Source organism: Schistocerca gregaria, chromosome 8 (genome assembly GCF_023897955.1).
Source record: "Schistocerca gregaria isolate iqSchGreg1 chromosome 8, iqSchGreg1.2, whole genome shotgun sequence".
NCBI lineage: Eukaryota > Metazoa > Arthropoda > Insecta > Orthoptera > Acrididae > Schistocerca > Schistocerca gregaria.
In genome coordinates this window covers 181,475,828-181,492,498 of record NC_064927.1, presented here as the reverse complement: position 1 = coordinate 181,492,498, position 16,671 = coordinate 181,475,828, and the positions used below count along the sequence as shown (strand labels likewise).

The window sequence follows — 16,671 nt, the reverse complement described above, 5'->3', positions numbered from 1 at the left end:
CAAGCGCATACCAAGAATTTATTCCTAGAGTATTTGAAAATGAGAGAATTTATTGACTTGCAGCAAACTTTATATATAATTTTATTTCTTTATGAATGTTTTCTCGCTAGCAACCTCCACAAAATGATGGATGAAAGTTCGTCGCTTACTACATAATCGATGTTCATGCAGGCAAGTGTCACATCATATACCATGTTTAAATTTATTACTTCTATGCTACCTTCTCTATTCGCCACACATTTCGCATGCAGTATCCGCATATGCTGATGAACCTACAAAATTTATATCTCTGTACGACACATAGCTCAGAAGATCTGACGTCATAAACACTTGAGGTGCGTGTAAACGAAACTTCGGGCGAAATTCGCTGGAGATACGGATGAAACATTTGTACAAGTATGTGTGAAACATATCTGATATGGGATGCTATAGTTTGGTACTTATTTTCTGATAGCGGCTGTAGAGATGAATTCAATTATGTGTAACCGTTAGGTCTTTGAAGGTCGACAAAGGTCAAAAACGTGGCATGAACGTATCAATGCAGTGCTGCAATCTTATCATGGAGTGAGTGGTATTCCTCATCACTTCGGCACTTATCGAAGAACATGCTCTGACAATTCTCTCTCGTATATTCTGCAAATACTAAATATTTGCCGAATACGGTGTATCCATGTAACGTGCCATTGACATGTAAACACCATTCGACGGTTTCGCAATACTACACCAATAGAAACGGTAAGACTGGTGTCGTCGAATCGAGCAAATGTGAATGATGTACTCCTTCGAAGACAAAGTCGATATGCTTGTCATTTACGGAGAATTCCAAAGTAATTCAGAGCTATATACACTGAAACATATTCTCAACGTACTCACCCTACACGTCGTACATTGAAATATGTGTACGATACATTGGTTCGCAGCTCGTGGCCTTACAGTAGCGTTCTCGCTTCCAGCGCACGGGGTTCCGGGGGGTCAGTGATTTTTCCTGCCTCGAGGTGACTGGGTGGTGTTGTGTCGTCTGCATCATCATCATCTCATCATCATCATCATTCGGTTGGAGGAAGGCAATGGCAAACCACCTCCACTAGGAGCTTGCCTAGTAAAGCGGTACGGGTCTCCAGCATCGCCCCCTACGCTCCTGAGCATGGGACATCATCATTATCAGCAGCAGCAGCAGCAGAAAAATAAATTGAGATCAACCGGATCTTTAACGCATCGGAAACCTATCCGGCAAAGGACAGTTAGTAACGAGGAAACGGAAAGTGGCACTCTTGCCATTGTGGTTCGAGATCCTTGCGTTATTTCACGTCAAATCGCAAGGGAATCTTGCAAGAGCCTGAGTAGGGTTGTTCGTGTTCTGTATCGCCATGAATATCTTCCTTACAATATCAGTCTCCGCCAAGAATTAACAGGTATGGATTATAAGCGACGCATTGAATTCTGCCGATGGGCTTAACTTCAGATTCAGAGGAATGAGACATTTATTAATTTTAATTTATTTACTGACGAGGCTACATTCACGACAATGGAAATGTTAATTTGCATAACATGCATTATTAGGCAACAGAAAATCCATGTTTCCTGCGAAAACCGTGGTCGGTGAATGTACGGCGTGCGATTCTGGAGGACAGAATTGTCAGCCCCCATTTCATCGAAGGAAATCTTAATGTCAGGAAGTACACCACATTCGTGCAAGAAACATTAGGTCTGTGTTTTTTTTGGGGGGGGTCATTAGTCTACTGACTGGTTTGATGCGGCCCGCCACGAATTCCTTTCCTGTGCTAACCTCTTCATCTCAGAGTAGCAGGAGGAGCAGGAGGAGATTATTGTTTAACGTCCCGTCGACAAAGAGGTCATTAGAGACGGAGCGCCAGCTCGGGTGAGGGAAGGATGGGGAAGGAAATCGGCCATGCCCTTTCAAAGGAACCATCCCGGCATTTGCCTGAAGCGATGTAGGGAACTCACGGAAAACCTAAATCAGGATGGCCGGAGACGGCACTTGCAACCTACATCCTCAATTATTTGCTTGACGTATTCCAATCTCTGTCTTCCGCTACAGTTTTTGCCCTCTACGGCTCCCTCTAGCACCATGAAAGTCATTCCCTCATGTCTTAGCAGATGTCCTATCATCCTGTCCCTTCTCCTGATCAGTGTTTTCCGCATATTCCTTTCCTCTCCGATTCTGCGTAGAACCTACTCATTCCTTACCTTATCAGTCCACCTAATTTTCAACATTCGTCTATAGCACCACATCTCAAATGCTCCGATTCTCTTCTGTTCCGGTTTTCCCACAGTCCATGTTTCACTACCATACAATGCTGTACTCCAGACGTACATCCTCAGAAATTTCTTCCTCAAATTAAGACCGGTATTTGATATTAGTAGACTTCTCTTGGCCAGAAATGCCTTTTTTGCCAAAGCGAGTCTGCTTTTGATGTCCTCCTTGCTCCGTCCGTCATTGGTTATTTTACTTCCTAGGTAGCAGAATTCCTTAACTTCATTGACTTCGTGACCATCAATCCTAATGTTAAGTTTCTCGCTGTTCTCATTTCTACTACTTCTCATTACCTTCGTCTTTCTCCGATTTACTCTCAAACCATACTGTGCACTCATTAGACTGTTCATTCCGTTCAGCAGATCATTTAATTCTTCTTCACTTTCACTCAGGATAGCAATGTCATCAGCGAATCGTATCATTGATATCCTTTCACCTTGTATTTTAATTCCACTCCTGAACCTTTCTTTTATTTCCATCATTGCTTCCACGATGTACAGATTGAAGAGTAGGGGCGAAAGGCTACAGACTTGTCTTACACCCTTCTTAATACGAGCACTTCGTTCTTGATCGTCCACTCTTATTATTCCCTCTCGGTTGTTGTACATATTGTATATGACCTGTCTCTCCTTATACCTTACCCTGTTATTGGAAGAAATACCTTTAGAAACAAGGAACAGAACGTGGTATCAACACGATGGGTGTCCGTCACATTTTTCGCTGATGGCTATAAATGACAATTTCAAAATCGGTGTATTGGACGCGGAAGAGATGTGTCACGACCGGCTCGTTCGCCAGACTTGACGCCTCTGCACTTATTTTATTTTTTTGTGGGTATTCGTAATAGACATTGTTTACAGAGATGTTCCAACCACACCTGAAGATATGCTGGAGAGAATTGTTAGAGCATGTGCTTCGATAAGTGCCGATGTGATAGAGAATACCACTCATTACATGATAAGATTGCAGCACTGCATTGATACCAATGGTCATCACTTCAAACAAATTCTGTAAATGGACGTTCATGCAACTTTGTGACTTTCTTTGAACTTCAAAGACCTTACTGTTAAACATCATTGGATTCGTCCCGATAGCCGCTATCAGAAAATAAAGACCAAACTACAGCATCCATTTAAAAAAATAAAGTTGACTTTCATGTCTCTGAAGCGACCACACCAAAAAACCAACGTCATATTATGGCCCCCATTGTCCCATGCAACTTTTGTCCCACAAACTTTTCAGCTCCTATCATACTTTCGTTCTTGGTGGCAATAGTTAGCGACGCACCCTGTATATGAGGTGTGCGCATGTGGGCAAAACCCCAGATAAAAACTCCTCCTAAGCCCCTGGATCGATTTCAACCAAACATGATGCACATATTATTTACTATCCGGAAAGAAATGCCGTGGCGGCAAGAACCAGCAACTGTGGGGGTGATAAAGTAAAGAGAAGGCGGAGGAAAATACGGATAGACAAGAGGGGGAAGATAGTCATGGATACAGATATGGAGGGGGGGGGGGGGTGAGGGAGAGGAGGAGGAGGAGGAGGAGGACAGAGAGACCGGGGGGGGGGGGGGTAGAAAAAGATGGACAGAGAATGGGACAACAGGAGATGTGCAGAGGGGGAGGGGGTAGGAGGAGGTGGATAGAGAGTGGTGGAAAGGAACAGATTGACAAGGAAAGAGGGTAACGGTAGATGGACGAAGAGCTGGGCAGAAAGAGACAGAGTTAGGGGGGAGAAGTTGGAATAATAGAAAGCAAATAAATATGTATCCGGGAAATTCCAGGTACGTCTGAAATAGAAGTTTACTTTGGTGACAACTATAAGTTCCAGTTCGTGCAGTTGCTGGTTATGGTCTTTCTATTGTTGTTAGCCTCCTTGCTCGTTGTTTCATTGCGGGTTTTTCCATAATTGCGAGAATATGTCGAAAATTTCAGTTTCCAAGAGACGGGCGGACCACCACACTGGCACTTTTACGTAAGAGCATTTCTTAACGATAACCTGCCTGAACCGTGGATCAGCCATAAAGGGCGTACGGATCTCTCATTACTCCACTGACCTCCTAGGTCGTCAGATCTCATCCTTTTTTCTGTAGGTCTTTATGAAACACTGTGTCTACGTGCTTCCCCTTTCAAAGACGTTTGTTATATTACTATACCTCATCGCAAAAATAGTACGTACAGACAAGCTGGTGAAAATGTAGGACCTATTTCGACTGGATGTTTGCCGTGCCTTCTGTGTATGGCCACATTGAGCGTTTCTCAAAAATTTTATGTTAAACGTAGTTGTAAAAATATCCCAAAACTATATGTGCCAGCACGTAAAATACATACAGTTACGAAACTGGATCATTCTCTCGGAAATAACTTTTTAGATCTATGCACAACTTAAAATGTATCTTACCCTGCCCTTATATCTTCATGCACGTAGAAGTTGTAGTTTTGTAAATCGCAGGTCGTTTTGAAATTCCCGTTACAACATGGTATTTACTATCTGAAAAGAAATACTGTGGGAAACTGTGAAACAGTAGAGGAGAGTGAGTACGTAATATTTTGTATAGGAACCCGTACCCAGAATGTACTACTTCTGTGGTACAGCCGTTTGAAAACATGTTTGCTAGGGAGGTTTTGCAGCAGTGTAGTCATGGTGAGGAGTGGTTACGTCGGATCGGCTGATGTCCTTTGACGTCCGTCCTACCTCTCTGACCTGGGTCGACCTTCATTCTCGCGTCTGTGAGTGTTAGTGAAACATGGTTGAGTATATCTTTGCAAAATACACCGACATCATCCTTTTGAACTGCTAAGCTCGCCTTTGTTAAGAAGTTTCTCCACAACGTTCACTCCATCGCATACCGTTTTCGCCGCAATTACACAACGGCGTCAAGAAGGGATACCTTCACCGTCAACAGACTTGGCTGTGGTCTTCCAAGGAGACCCGAACTGGAAGACATTGAATAGATGGTACACAAGTAATTTGTTTCCCTATTAATGAGTGGAACAGTGAAATAACTGCCGGCCGCGGTGGCTGAGCGGTCCTAGGCGCTTCAGTCTGGAACCGCGCTGCTGCTACGGTCGCAGGTTCGAATCCTGCCTCAGGCATGGATGTGTGCGATGTAGTTAGGTCAGCTAGGTTTAAATAGCTCCAAGTCTAGGGGTCTGATGACCTCAGACGTTAAGTCCCATAGTGCTTAGAGCCATTTATTTGTGAAACAAGTGTAACGACTGATGTGCTGCGTCACGCCTAATAAATTACTTGTAAAAGTGGTTACATTACCCACATCTTTTCAAATCGTTGTAGCACGGAAACGATACATTTCTGGACATTGGTTCCAGTTCGGAATATACCTACTCACTCCAATCAACAAGTCTTACAAGTTTGTAACGGGAATTTCCGAAGACCCTGTATAAGTAAACTGCAGCAAACGTCTAACAGTAAAAGTTGACAGCTCTCGCCTACAAGTTGAGATACCACAGGGCAGTGCGTAGTTGCGGGTTGCCGCCGTGCATGGCTTTAGGCGTTCCAATGTAGTTCTTTGTAGTGTGCTCTGATGTGCGGTGTTCTACAAAGATTTCGTGTGTAGGTTCGGAAGTCATGTGTACCGCACCGAAATAAATGGCTCTTCACATAGTCAACTATCGATGTTTTAATCAGTTTAGACCATACAATTAAATTTATGTCTGACCTTGATTAACATCCATAAAAAATCCGGTTTAGTCAAATTTCACGGGACAAGCTTGATAAAAGTAAACTCGGTAAACTCGATTTCGTAGAAATATCAAAGAAAAAAAAAGTTTCAATAACGTTTACGAAACATTCCGACAGAACACATTTTTTTTTGTTTGTTTATGGCCCAGCAGCTAATATGGAAGTAGGTGAAATGCCGCGAATAATGAGGGTGGTGGGGCACTACGTTTGTAGTGTGTGTGGGTGAGATGAGGATTTGGGTCTGAGTGGAGGCGTGCTAGGGTAGCCCGTACAACTTCAATGACCACTGTGTCCGAATGCCTCAGTGGTCACAGTATTTGCCTAGTATACAGGACACCTGGGGTCGAATCCCAGTAGGCGCAAATTTTCATCGTACCTCAATGACTGCAATGGATGCCCACTCGCAGCCAAGGTCTGTAATTCTTTTGAGTATTATTTTGTTCACTTTATGATTACTGATACCACAAGTTTCTTGATATCATTATTCGCGGAACAAATAATGAAGAGTTTTCAAAGAAATTTGTTAAAACGACACACACACACACACACACACACACACACACACAAACACACACACACACACAGCCGGCCATGATGGTCGAGAATTTCTAGGCGCTACAGTCTGGAACCGAGCGACCGCTACGGTCGCAGGTTCGAACCCTGCCTCGGGCAATAGAGACGTTCAGCTGAGCAGCGAGATATTTCATTGTGATCCGTTGATCACTTGGAATGAGAGTGTCCGCACGTCCCAACGTCGCAAGAATCACAGCTGAGTGCGATCGGCCGGAACCCAGGTTAGCGCGACTTTATTGCAACGCCCAATGGCTCACCGTGCTTTTGTTCATTGCCATGTCTCCGTAGACTTTCTGCAAGCGTTTTTGAATATCTGAGATGCTCTGGTTTTCTGCTAAGAGAAACTCAGTGACACCTCTCTGCCAGGGAGGCACTGCTGTTACGGACGTAGTTTTGAAGGCTACGTACAGCGCCGCCACGCATCGGAACTCCTTGAAACCATAGGGGTTGAAGACGGAATATTCTGTGTCACAACAAATTCTACGTTTTTTCCAGCCGAAATTGGCCGAGAAGAAAAAGGTCATCGTGTTAGTCAACTCCATGCGAAAGCACACTAGTCAGTGTGGAACGCTGCAGATGGTGCAGAACTGGTATAAATCTGTCACGTGACCCTCCACTGCTGACGTATGTCATGGCACTGAAATGGAGCGTATGTACCAGTCGGCTGTAAAAGTCACCGCAGGGTGATGGGTCGACTTGGAAACGTTTCAGAATGGAAGAATGACCATGACCATACTGCGAATAAAGTTTCCTTATTTGTTGGTGTGAAACAAGGAATATGCCGGCCGGGGTGGCCGAGCGGTTCTAGGCGCTACAGTCTGGCACCGCGCGACCGCTACGATCGCAGGTTCGAATCCTGCCTCGGGCATGGATGTGTCTGATGTCCTTAGGTTAGTTAGGTTTAAGTAGTTCTCAGTTCTAGGGGTCAGAAGTTAAGTCCCGTAGTGCTCAGAGCTATTTGAACCATTTGAACACATACACACGCAGTCTTCTCAGAAACAGGTATACGTGATTTAGCAGCGGATTCCTCTACAGGACGTAGATCATACAGAAGCAGTAAAATATAAGTCTTAGCAAAGGAATTGAAACAATTACAAAAAATAGAGCCAGTGTTTAATATAATGCACGCGATCTTTTTTTTAAAGGGGGGAAGATAGACTCGAAGTTCACTAAAGAGAGTGATTTAATGAAGCAAGACAGAATAAACCTGGAAAAAGATACCATAGAAAAATCAAGACCATGAGAAAGTGGAAGAAAAGTGACATCAACGTGACGAGACAGACATGATGACACAGACTCGATAATAGTTCACTGAGTGGTATTAGCACACAGAACCCTCAGCTACACTCTTTTGGTGGCTCTGCGCAGTGTGCATGTAGGTAAGTAGTTGTACGTGTGTCGCACTCCTACTGATGTAACGGCTACACTGACAGCATGTTCATTCCAGACTATGAGCTGGGAAAGTGAATGTCACCAATAACCGAGTCTGCATGCAAGACTCTTGTGCATCCCAAGAGTGCTGCAGCCAGAAATGGTCGGATTAAACAGAGACATCTAAGCAATTCAAAATTGTAGTGCTACTGTAGTTAACGCCGCTTTGTTCAGCGTGAACGTTGGTCCGCGAGCTTACTTGGGTATCCCCGAAGGAAAAAACATCTTTTGATGAAACGATGTTGAGGAAGTTTAGAGATTCAGTAGCGGCAACAGACTGCAAACGACTCTACTGCCTCCAATATTAGTGTAGCGTATGAACCGTAAGAGTAGAAAGGAGGAGGGTAGGTCTCATTCAGAGCAATGTTGTTCCATTTGTTACATTTTCGAGAGGAAATGTAATTACGTAATCCCACCTTGCAATTAATCGCCCCTCCTCAGGAGACACCACTCCAATACTGTCTAATGGTTTCCATTTAGCGAAGAAGAGGGCCCACAAGTTTATTCTGGTACTCCAGTGCAAGACTCCTCAACTCCGACTATCTACAATTCACATGAAACTAGTTAATCATCCCTTGGTCTCCGTCTACAACTTTTGCCATGCCCATTTCCTTCCGTTATCAAACCGACGAATCCTTCATGCCTCAAACATTGTCCTATCACGTGATCCCTTCTCTTAGTAGAGTTGTGCTGTAAATTTCTTTTTTCACCAATTCGACTTTCTCTAACTTCTAATTTGGTTACCGAGCTACACATCTAATCTTCAGCTCTTTACTGAACCACCGTTTTTCCGAAGCTTCCATTTTCATCCTACCTGAACTCCTGTATCGTTCACGGTTCCTCGCGAGAGTACACTCCAGACAAAAACGTGGTCCGCACTCATTAACGTGACCACTGCCAACATTCGGCGTCAACTTGCAGTGATCAGTCACAGATTGTTCAAAAATGGCTCTGAGCACTACGGGACTTAACTTCTGAGGTCATCAGTCCCCTAGAACTTAGAAGTACTTAAACCTAACTAACCTAAGGACATCACACACATCCATGCCCGAGGCAGGATTCTAACCTGCGACCGTAGCGCTCACGGGGCTCCAGACTGTAGCGCCTAGAACCGCTCGGCCACCCCGGCCGGCCCAGTCACAGATGGCATGTGGCAGCAGTGGAGGGTGTGTAAATCGTGTCAAGGGGACGCGGAAAATAGTGCAGTCGTTGTGGTAATACGGAAACGGACGGAATTATCGGACGTCCAAAAGAGCATAATCATTGGTTTTTGGACCAAGGATGGAAGCATTTCCGAAATGGCTAATTCTGTAAACTATTCGCGTGACACAGCAGCGGGGTTAAAGTATACCGTGAATGACAGACTGGCGTCCGCTCCCGGTAGCTGAGTGGTCAGCGCGACAGACTGTCAAACTTAAGGGCCCGGGGTCGATTCGCGGCTGGGTCGGAGATTTTCTCCGCTCAGGGACTGGATATCGCGTTGTCCTAATCATCATCATTTCATTCCCATCGACGCGAAAGTCGCCCTAGTGGCGTCACGTCGAAAGACTTGCACCCGGCGAACGGTCTACCCAACGGGAGGCCCTGGTCACACGACATTTATTTACAGAATGGCGCTATCTCAGACTGCGACGAGCCAGCTTTGCTGTTCCACGGGTGGTAAATAACAGGAGTGAACATCGGCAGCGGAGATGTGTACAGGGGAAGAGACCTGCAACTGCTGAGCAGCTGACCGCCCAGGAGGGCCAAGAGGCTACCCCGTGTCCTCAACGACCGTTCAGCGAACGTTGCCGCGTGTGGCCCTCCGCAGTAGGTACCTCGTTCTCATGCACGCATGCCGACTGCCATCCATCGGCGATGAAGGCTGACATTTTCAGGCTAGTACCACAAATGGACGTCCACTGAGTGGCTACAGATGAGTCAAATTTTATGTTCCATCGGAAAGTTGACTTCGGCGTGTGCCGCCCTGCAATAACCGTCGGTATGACGGAGGAGGGAGTGTTATGGTGTGTTTAATGTTTTCTTAGCACTCCCTAGACAATCTCGTCATTCTGGATGGCATAATCTGTTTATGGGGACCATGTCCACCCCTAAGTGTAGTTTGTTTACCCTCTGCACGGCGGCATCTATCAGTAGGACAATGTCCCGTGTCACACAGCTCGCAGTGTATGCACGTGCTTCGAACAGCAGCATAGTGAGCGTGCCGTATTCTCCTGGTCAAAAAACTTCCCAGATTTAAACCAATAGAGAACTTGTGGGACCACCTCGATCGGGGTGTTCACGCCATGGATCCTCAAACGAGAAACCTAGCGCAGCTGACCACGGCAGTGGGGTCGGCATGATTCCTCAGCCCTGTGGGTAGCTTCGACAACCAATTATACATTGGGCTGTCAAACAACACACCGTGCTCGACAGCGACAACACGATGAGGAAAATACACTGCCTGAATTTACGTCAATGGCGAGGGCAGGTAACTGGAACGTTAACGGCTACAAGGCAGAAGATTCCGCTGGTGCACTTCAGTTCAAATAATCAATTATAGTTAAACTCCACAAGAGGGCGGATAAAATTTTCCAACTTGAAAACACACGTTGTTGCTCGCGGGAATATCCCAACAGCCAACAACGAACTCCAAACGACACAATGTGAACAGTCGTGGCTTGCTGGTAGATTAAGTCGAAACGCAACTTTCATGTCCAGGATGGGTGAGCCACGAACCTTGTAGTATGGGAACATCACACTCCGACACAACATAGAGGCTGCCAGTGGGCCCGGCCCAGCTACGCGCCGCGCTGATTTCCTCATTGGTGCACTTCCCAGGCCCGGAAACGGTGAAAGGGCCAAATATACGTCGGCCGATGAGACGACCAACCAACTGTCGTCCCACTCCAGTCTTCCTCCGTTGGACAGTTCCTGTGTGTCGCCAGCATCGGGAGCACTGGCGCTCCGTCCCCGTCGACTTCACTGCTGCTGCGTCCCGACTGCACTGATAGTCCGTCTCCCACTGACTGCCAGACACACGAGGACCCGGAAATACTATCTGTCGCTACAGAGATGGTATGATACTGTACTTATCGATACGCGCTGCTGCTGCCGCTCGTGGGCAAGTAAGGCAGGAAGTTAGTGACGCCAGTAAATTGAATAAGAAAACGAGGCGGAGTACCGAAATATATGACAAACAATAAATGTATAAACGCTAGCCGTGCACGGCTCAGTCAGCTATAATGTTGAAATAGACCTGCTAGTATCTGTTCACTGAAACCTAAATTAGTTGGCCCGTGTCAAGATAAGAACAACACCCACAAGACGTCATAGGACCACCTATAGTCTTAAACACACCCTCCAGACAGACTACCGGTTAAATGCTTCAATGAGCTGTCTGTGCACTCTGCATCTTGTATCATTTGGAAAGAGACAATGCAGTGACGCATCAGACTATACTCCACACCTCCAGACATACGCTACTCGGTTTCTGTGTTGTCTGACCAACTGGAGAATGCAAATTAATATACTGCTGTGAGCCAAGACCTATCTTCTTTCAAATCTTTATTGCATGAATCTGTCTTTGTAGTGTTCACCCGGAAGCTGACTGCGATCGCAGCGCAGCCCCTGAGAGCAGCAGGTCCTACCTGCTTTCAAACCTATTGTCACGTACATTTTAGTTTACTCGGCTTCAGTCCCTAGCAGTTAGTATCATTTTACGATCATTGCTTTTATGCCGTGTTACTTGGCTGCGAGTCTTCGTAAATTATTCCTTGTTTCACACCAACAAATAAGGAAACTTTATTCGCAGTATGGTCATGGTCATTGTGCCATTCTGAAACGTTTCCACGTCGACCCATCACACTGCGGTGATTTTTACAGCCGACTGGCACATACGCTCCACTTCAGTACCATGACATACGTCAGAAGTGGAGGGTCACATGACAGATTTATACCAGTTCTGCACCATCTGCAGCGTTCCACACTGACTAGTGTGCTTTCGCATGGAGTTGACTAACACGATGACCTTTTTCTTCTCGGCCAATTTCGGCTGGAAAAAACGTAGAATTTGTTGTGACACAGAATATTCCGTCTTCAACCCCTATGGTTTCAAGGAGTTCCGATGCGTGGCGGCGCTGTACGTAGCCTTCAGAACTACGTCCGTAACAGCAGTGCGTCCCTGGCAGAGAGGTGTCACTGAGTTTCTCTTAGCAGAAAACCAGAGCATCTCAGATATTCAAAAACGCTTGCAGAAAGTCTACGGAGACATGGCAATGAACAAAAGCACGGTGAGCCATTGGGCGTGGCGTCTATCATCGTTGCAATAAAGTCGCGCTAACCTGGCTTCCTGCCGATCGCACTCAGCTGTGATTCTTGCGACGTTGGGACTTGCGGACACACTCATTCGAAGTATTCAACGGATCACAATGAAATATCTCGCTGCTCAGCTGAACGTCTCTATTGGTAGTGCCAACACACTCATCCACTATTTTGGGTACTAAAAGGTGCGAGTTCACTGGGTACCTCGCCACCTGACAAAGGATCAAGAACAACGAAGGAACATCTGTGCCGAGTTCTTTGCACGTTAAGAAGCTGAAGGTGACAATTTTTTGTCCAACATCGTCACAGTGTCGCAAATGGGTCGCGGATGTGAGTAGAAATGCATGATTGCATAACATGAACGTGTAGGAAAGCAACCTACCGTCATTCAGGGTGCTGGAAAGCAAGAGAGGTTGCGTTTTTGTTTCAAGGGGCGCTGGAGCTACATGACTAGCTACGACAGAATGTTCTAGAATGACGACAGAACACAGGAGACACGCGTGATCGCGAGGGATTGCATCAGACGAACCTATTTAAGCACGGCCGCTGGTGCTGCTTCGACAGTTGCGTTAGACGTTGGACCTGGGTTACTCTGCCCTCGGGACGGTACTTAGTTTCTCGTGGCACTTAGATGCACAGGGTACTTGCAGGATTGCCCAACTTCCATTCAATGTGTTGGTGCCTCTTAGGGTTCGCCAGTGGGCTTATCCTACTTCGTGTTTCATCTCAGTTATTTCATCAGAAGTGTACGTCCTTTTTCCCACCGAGTTCCCTTATATACAAAGAATTTCCAGCTTGTTTTCCAGCACCAGGACTTCGAGTTGGACGAGCCATATCATTACTCGATTTAGCGTGTAGCTCCCACCCTGATCCGCTCTCAGGAAACTACAGGCGAGGAAACATGAGTTCATAACTTCGAATCGAAACAAAACGGCAATACGGTAGTGATACCATACCACGTCACCTCCGAAGATAATGTTGAAATTGCACCCTCAGCAGCTAACGTCATGGCGACGATCTTCTGGAACTCTGAATGGGTCGTTCTAGTTGGTGTCTTCTCTCACGGTGCAACGATCAACTCTGAGTTGTATTGTATTACCATCAAGACCTTAAAGAAACGACTTCCGCCTCTTCGTTGCCTCAGAAATGCAAATGAACTTGGGTGCACCCCTCGGGAAGCAGTACGTGGATGATGGAGAGGTTATTGCTGCAGCACGACGTTGGTTCCGAAGTCCACCCGTAGAGTAGCACTATACAGGTATACAGTCCCTCTCAATAAGGTGACGAAAGGCCGTTGCATTGAATGTAAGTTGTGTTGAAAAATAGGATTTTGTGGGCAAAAGAGTTGGGAATAACACGGAGTATTGGAACACTGAATAAAACCAACCTGCTTTCAGAAAGACCATGTTACATTAGTTAATGAACGCCCCTCGTATTTTGTCCAGGAAGTTTACTGTCAGTGGTAAAAAGCACTCCGCTCCACAAATTGTAGAGTCTGTTTTGGAATCCCTGATTTAAAAATCAAATATTTCGAAAACTAAGATCGATAGACAAGTGCAACAAACTGTGTGTTTACTGTAAAACCTGTAAGAATTTTATACAGGTATTTCGAAATAGTTGGAAAAGTTGCTAACAGAAGGCGCTGTAATCGCAATAGGTAGTGTCTACAATGAGTGCGTCGCATCCCAGAGCGACCACTTCCATTTTCGAAAGGTGAAAGGAGGTTAGCGTACCGAAATAAGAGATTGAAACCACGTATTCCATTGAACAACGTGGGTTTCCGGTACTAGAATACCACAAGCTGGAACGCAGACCTATGGCAACACAATTTAGTGTTCCAAAAAGACGATGCGAAAACTACTCGCAAGTTCTTCGCCAAACTCTAATGGACAGGCAGCCTGTATGATGATCTTGTTTGCCTGGGGCCAACAGTCCCCTCAATAGTTACACCTGAAAATGTCGCCACCGTTTCTGGAATTATACAGCAATTCCGAGGAAATCTGTCAAAAGAATTGCAGCAAAGACTACTTTAAAGCAGTCCAGTATGCAGAGAATATTGAGACATTTCTATTCAAAATCCGAATTTACCAGGTCATACCTGTAGGAAATGCGCGACAAGAGACTGACTGTGCAAACCATGTTGTCATAATGATTGATAATGAAAGACTTCACCTTGGCTGGATCTGATTCACGGATGACGCACCATTTGGCCTCAATGTAGTCATCAATAAACAAAACTGGCGATTCTGTTTGTGTTGAAACGAAAACAGTACATTTACCCGAAGTTACTGTTTGGGCTGCAGTGTCAAAGAGAGACATTATTTGACCTTTTTTCACGCTAGAAACAATCATTAGTGAACGTTATTTTGCAGTTTTGAAACAGTTTATAGCCACACAGCTAGCGTTGGAACATCTACCAGGCACCTAGTAGTTCATTAAAAGAAGGAGCCGACCATATCGCACGGATCAGATGTTCCATTTTCTTGATGAAGATTTCGGGAACAGAGTCATTGCGTTGTATAATTGGAAATTTTCTGGCACAGAGATGGATTGGCCTGCAATTTCGACAGTTCTGACTCATTTTGACTACTGGAACAATCCCACCACGCTGGATGAGCTTGAACCAGTAAACTGTGTGGGATCGGAATTCATTTCCGTTGAGACACTACAGGATGTAATGGCAAATTTCATTGTTCATTTGCATCACCACCCTACTGGGAATAGTGAACATTCCGAAGGGCTCCGATGTGGTTGCAAAGACTGCTTGCTGAAGGCGAGTTTAATTTTCCACGCTGATACTGTACGAGCTGCTCAGTAAACAGTGGCCCATGTTAGCAGCTTCTCGAACTATTTCTAAACTTCTGTATTACTTCTATATAAAATTCTGACAATTTTCTCAGTAAACAGACCTTTTGTTGCATTCGTCTATCTTAGTTTTCGAAATACGAAGGTTGTGCAGAAAGTAAATGGCTCTGAGCACTATGGGACTTAAAATCTATGGTCATCAGTCCCCTAGAACTTAGAACTACTTAAACCTAACTAAGGACAGTACACAACACCCAGTCATCACGAGGCAGGGGAAAACCCCTGACCCCGCCAGAAATCGAACCCGGGAACCCGGCAGAAAGTAAGTTACGATCGGTCGCAAAATGGAAGCCACGGGGAAAATCCGGTAAAGGTTTGCACAGATGTGTTGGGCAGTGTCTCTAGTATGGCCGTAGATCGTGTCGCGTCGTTCTTTTCAGTTTTGAGTGAAGAGTTAGCACGTAAACATGTGTAGGGAATAGCGTCTCCCGCCAAGTACGAGGGCCTGGTTAGAAATTTCGCCTGTGTCATGCAGCCCACATAACACAACTGTCGAGCAGCTCCTTCTTCATGCCAATTCTCGGCCTCACACTGCAGGGGCAATGAAGACGCTCCTGCGGAGTTTCCGGTGAGAAGTGACAACGAGCTGCAGACCAATGGAGATAACTGGACTAAAGCACATGCGGCTGCTTTCTATGACGAGGATATTGGCAAGTTGATACAACACTAAGACAACATTCGAAGTTGGAGAGGCGACTAGTAGAAAAGTAGGTGGATGGTGTACCTAACTGTTGCAAATAAAGCGTTTCTGGTTTTCATTGTGGTTTCCATTTCGCGACCGATCAGAACTTACTTTCTGGGCAACCCTCGTATTTAATTTTGAAATGAAAGGCTCCGCTGGGCATCCTGTGTGTAACTGTGTACGACGCAGCGACTTCTTGTATTAAAAATAATCTTGAGTCTTTACTGCGTGTGCTCATATGAGCTACGACCCGTGAAGGAGTTTCGCTTTTATTAGATAATCAAAGTTATCAGCGGAGGTATGTATTAGTAATGTGCGGAGTAGAGACGAAGCACGGTGTACTTTACTGAAAGCAATAAAACAAGCCAGAAATTGACATCATGCCCGCCGCTTAACAGCTGATACACTCCACCTATCCGCTTGAAGATTTGGCCTTAACTTTCCGGCTGCTCTTTTCCGTGTTCTCATTGATGGTGCAGGTTTTTACCGTATCCGTAGTGACGTACACGTTCTTTGTGGAAACAGTAACTAATCTGTTTGCTCCGGACTCTTTCCCGTAACGCGTATTATCTAATTTATATTCCAGTCTTGTTTTGACTCAGCGTGTCGATGCCCCTTATTTGCGTCGGAGCGTACGACAAACAAACCTCCACGTGTGTCAAGTGAGATCTGCGGCTCATTCCCTTCTTCATCGCTGAATTGAACTGTGGATCGCGAAAGCATTCAGTCTGAGGTAACAAACGGAAGCCTTGATGGTTTCTTATATGTCAGATATTCTACATGAAGATAAATCATAAGCGGCAAAATACCGCAAGTATTTGGTTGTTTGTCATTACCG

General features: G+C 45.4%; 1 protein-coding gene across 7 annotated transcripts in view; it reads right to left on the bottom strand.

The window, feature by feature from the left end:
* LOC126284496 (aquaporin AQPAn.G-like) overlaps window positions 1-16,671 on the bottom strand; it is a 91,963-nt gene that overhangs the window by 41,831 nt on the left and 33,461 nt on the right. The window lies entirely within an intron of this gene.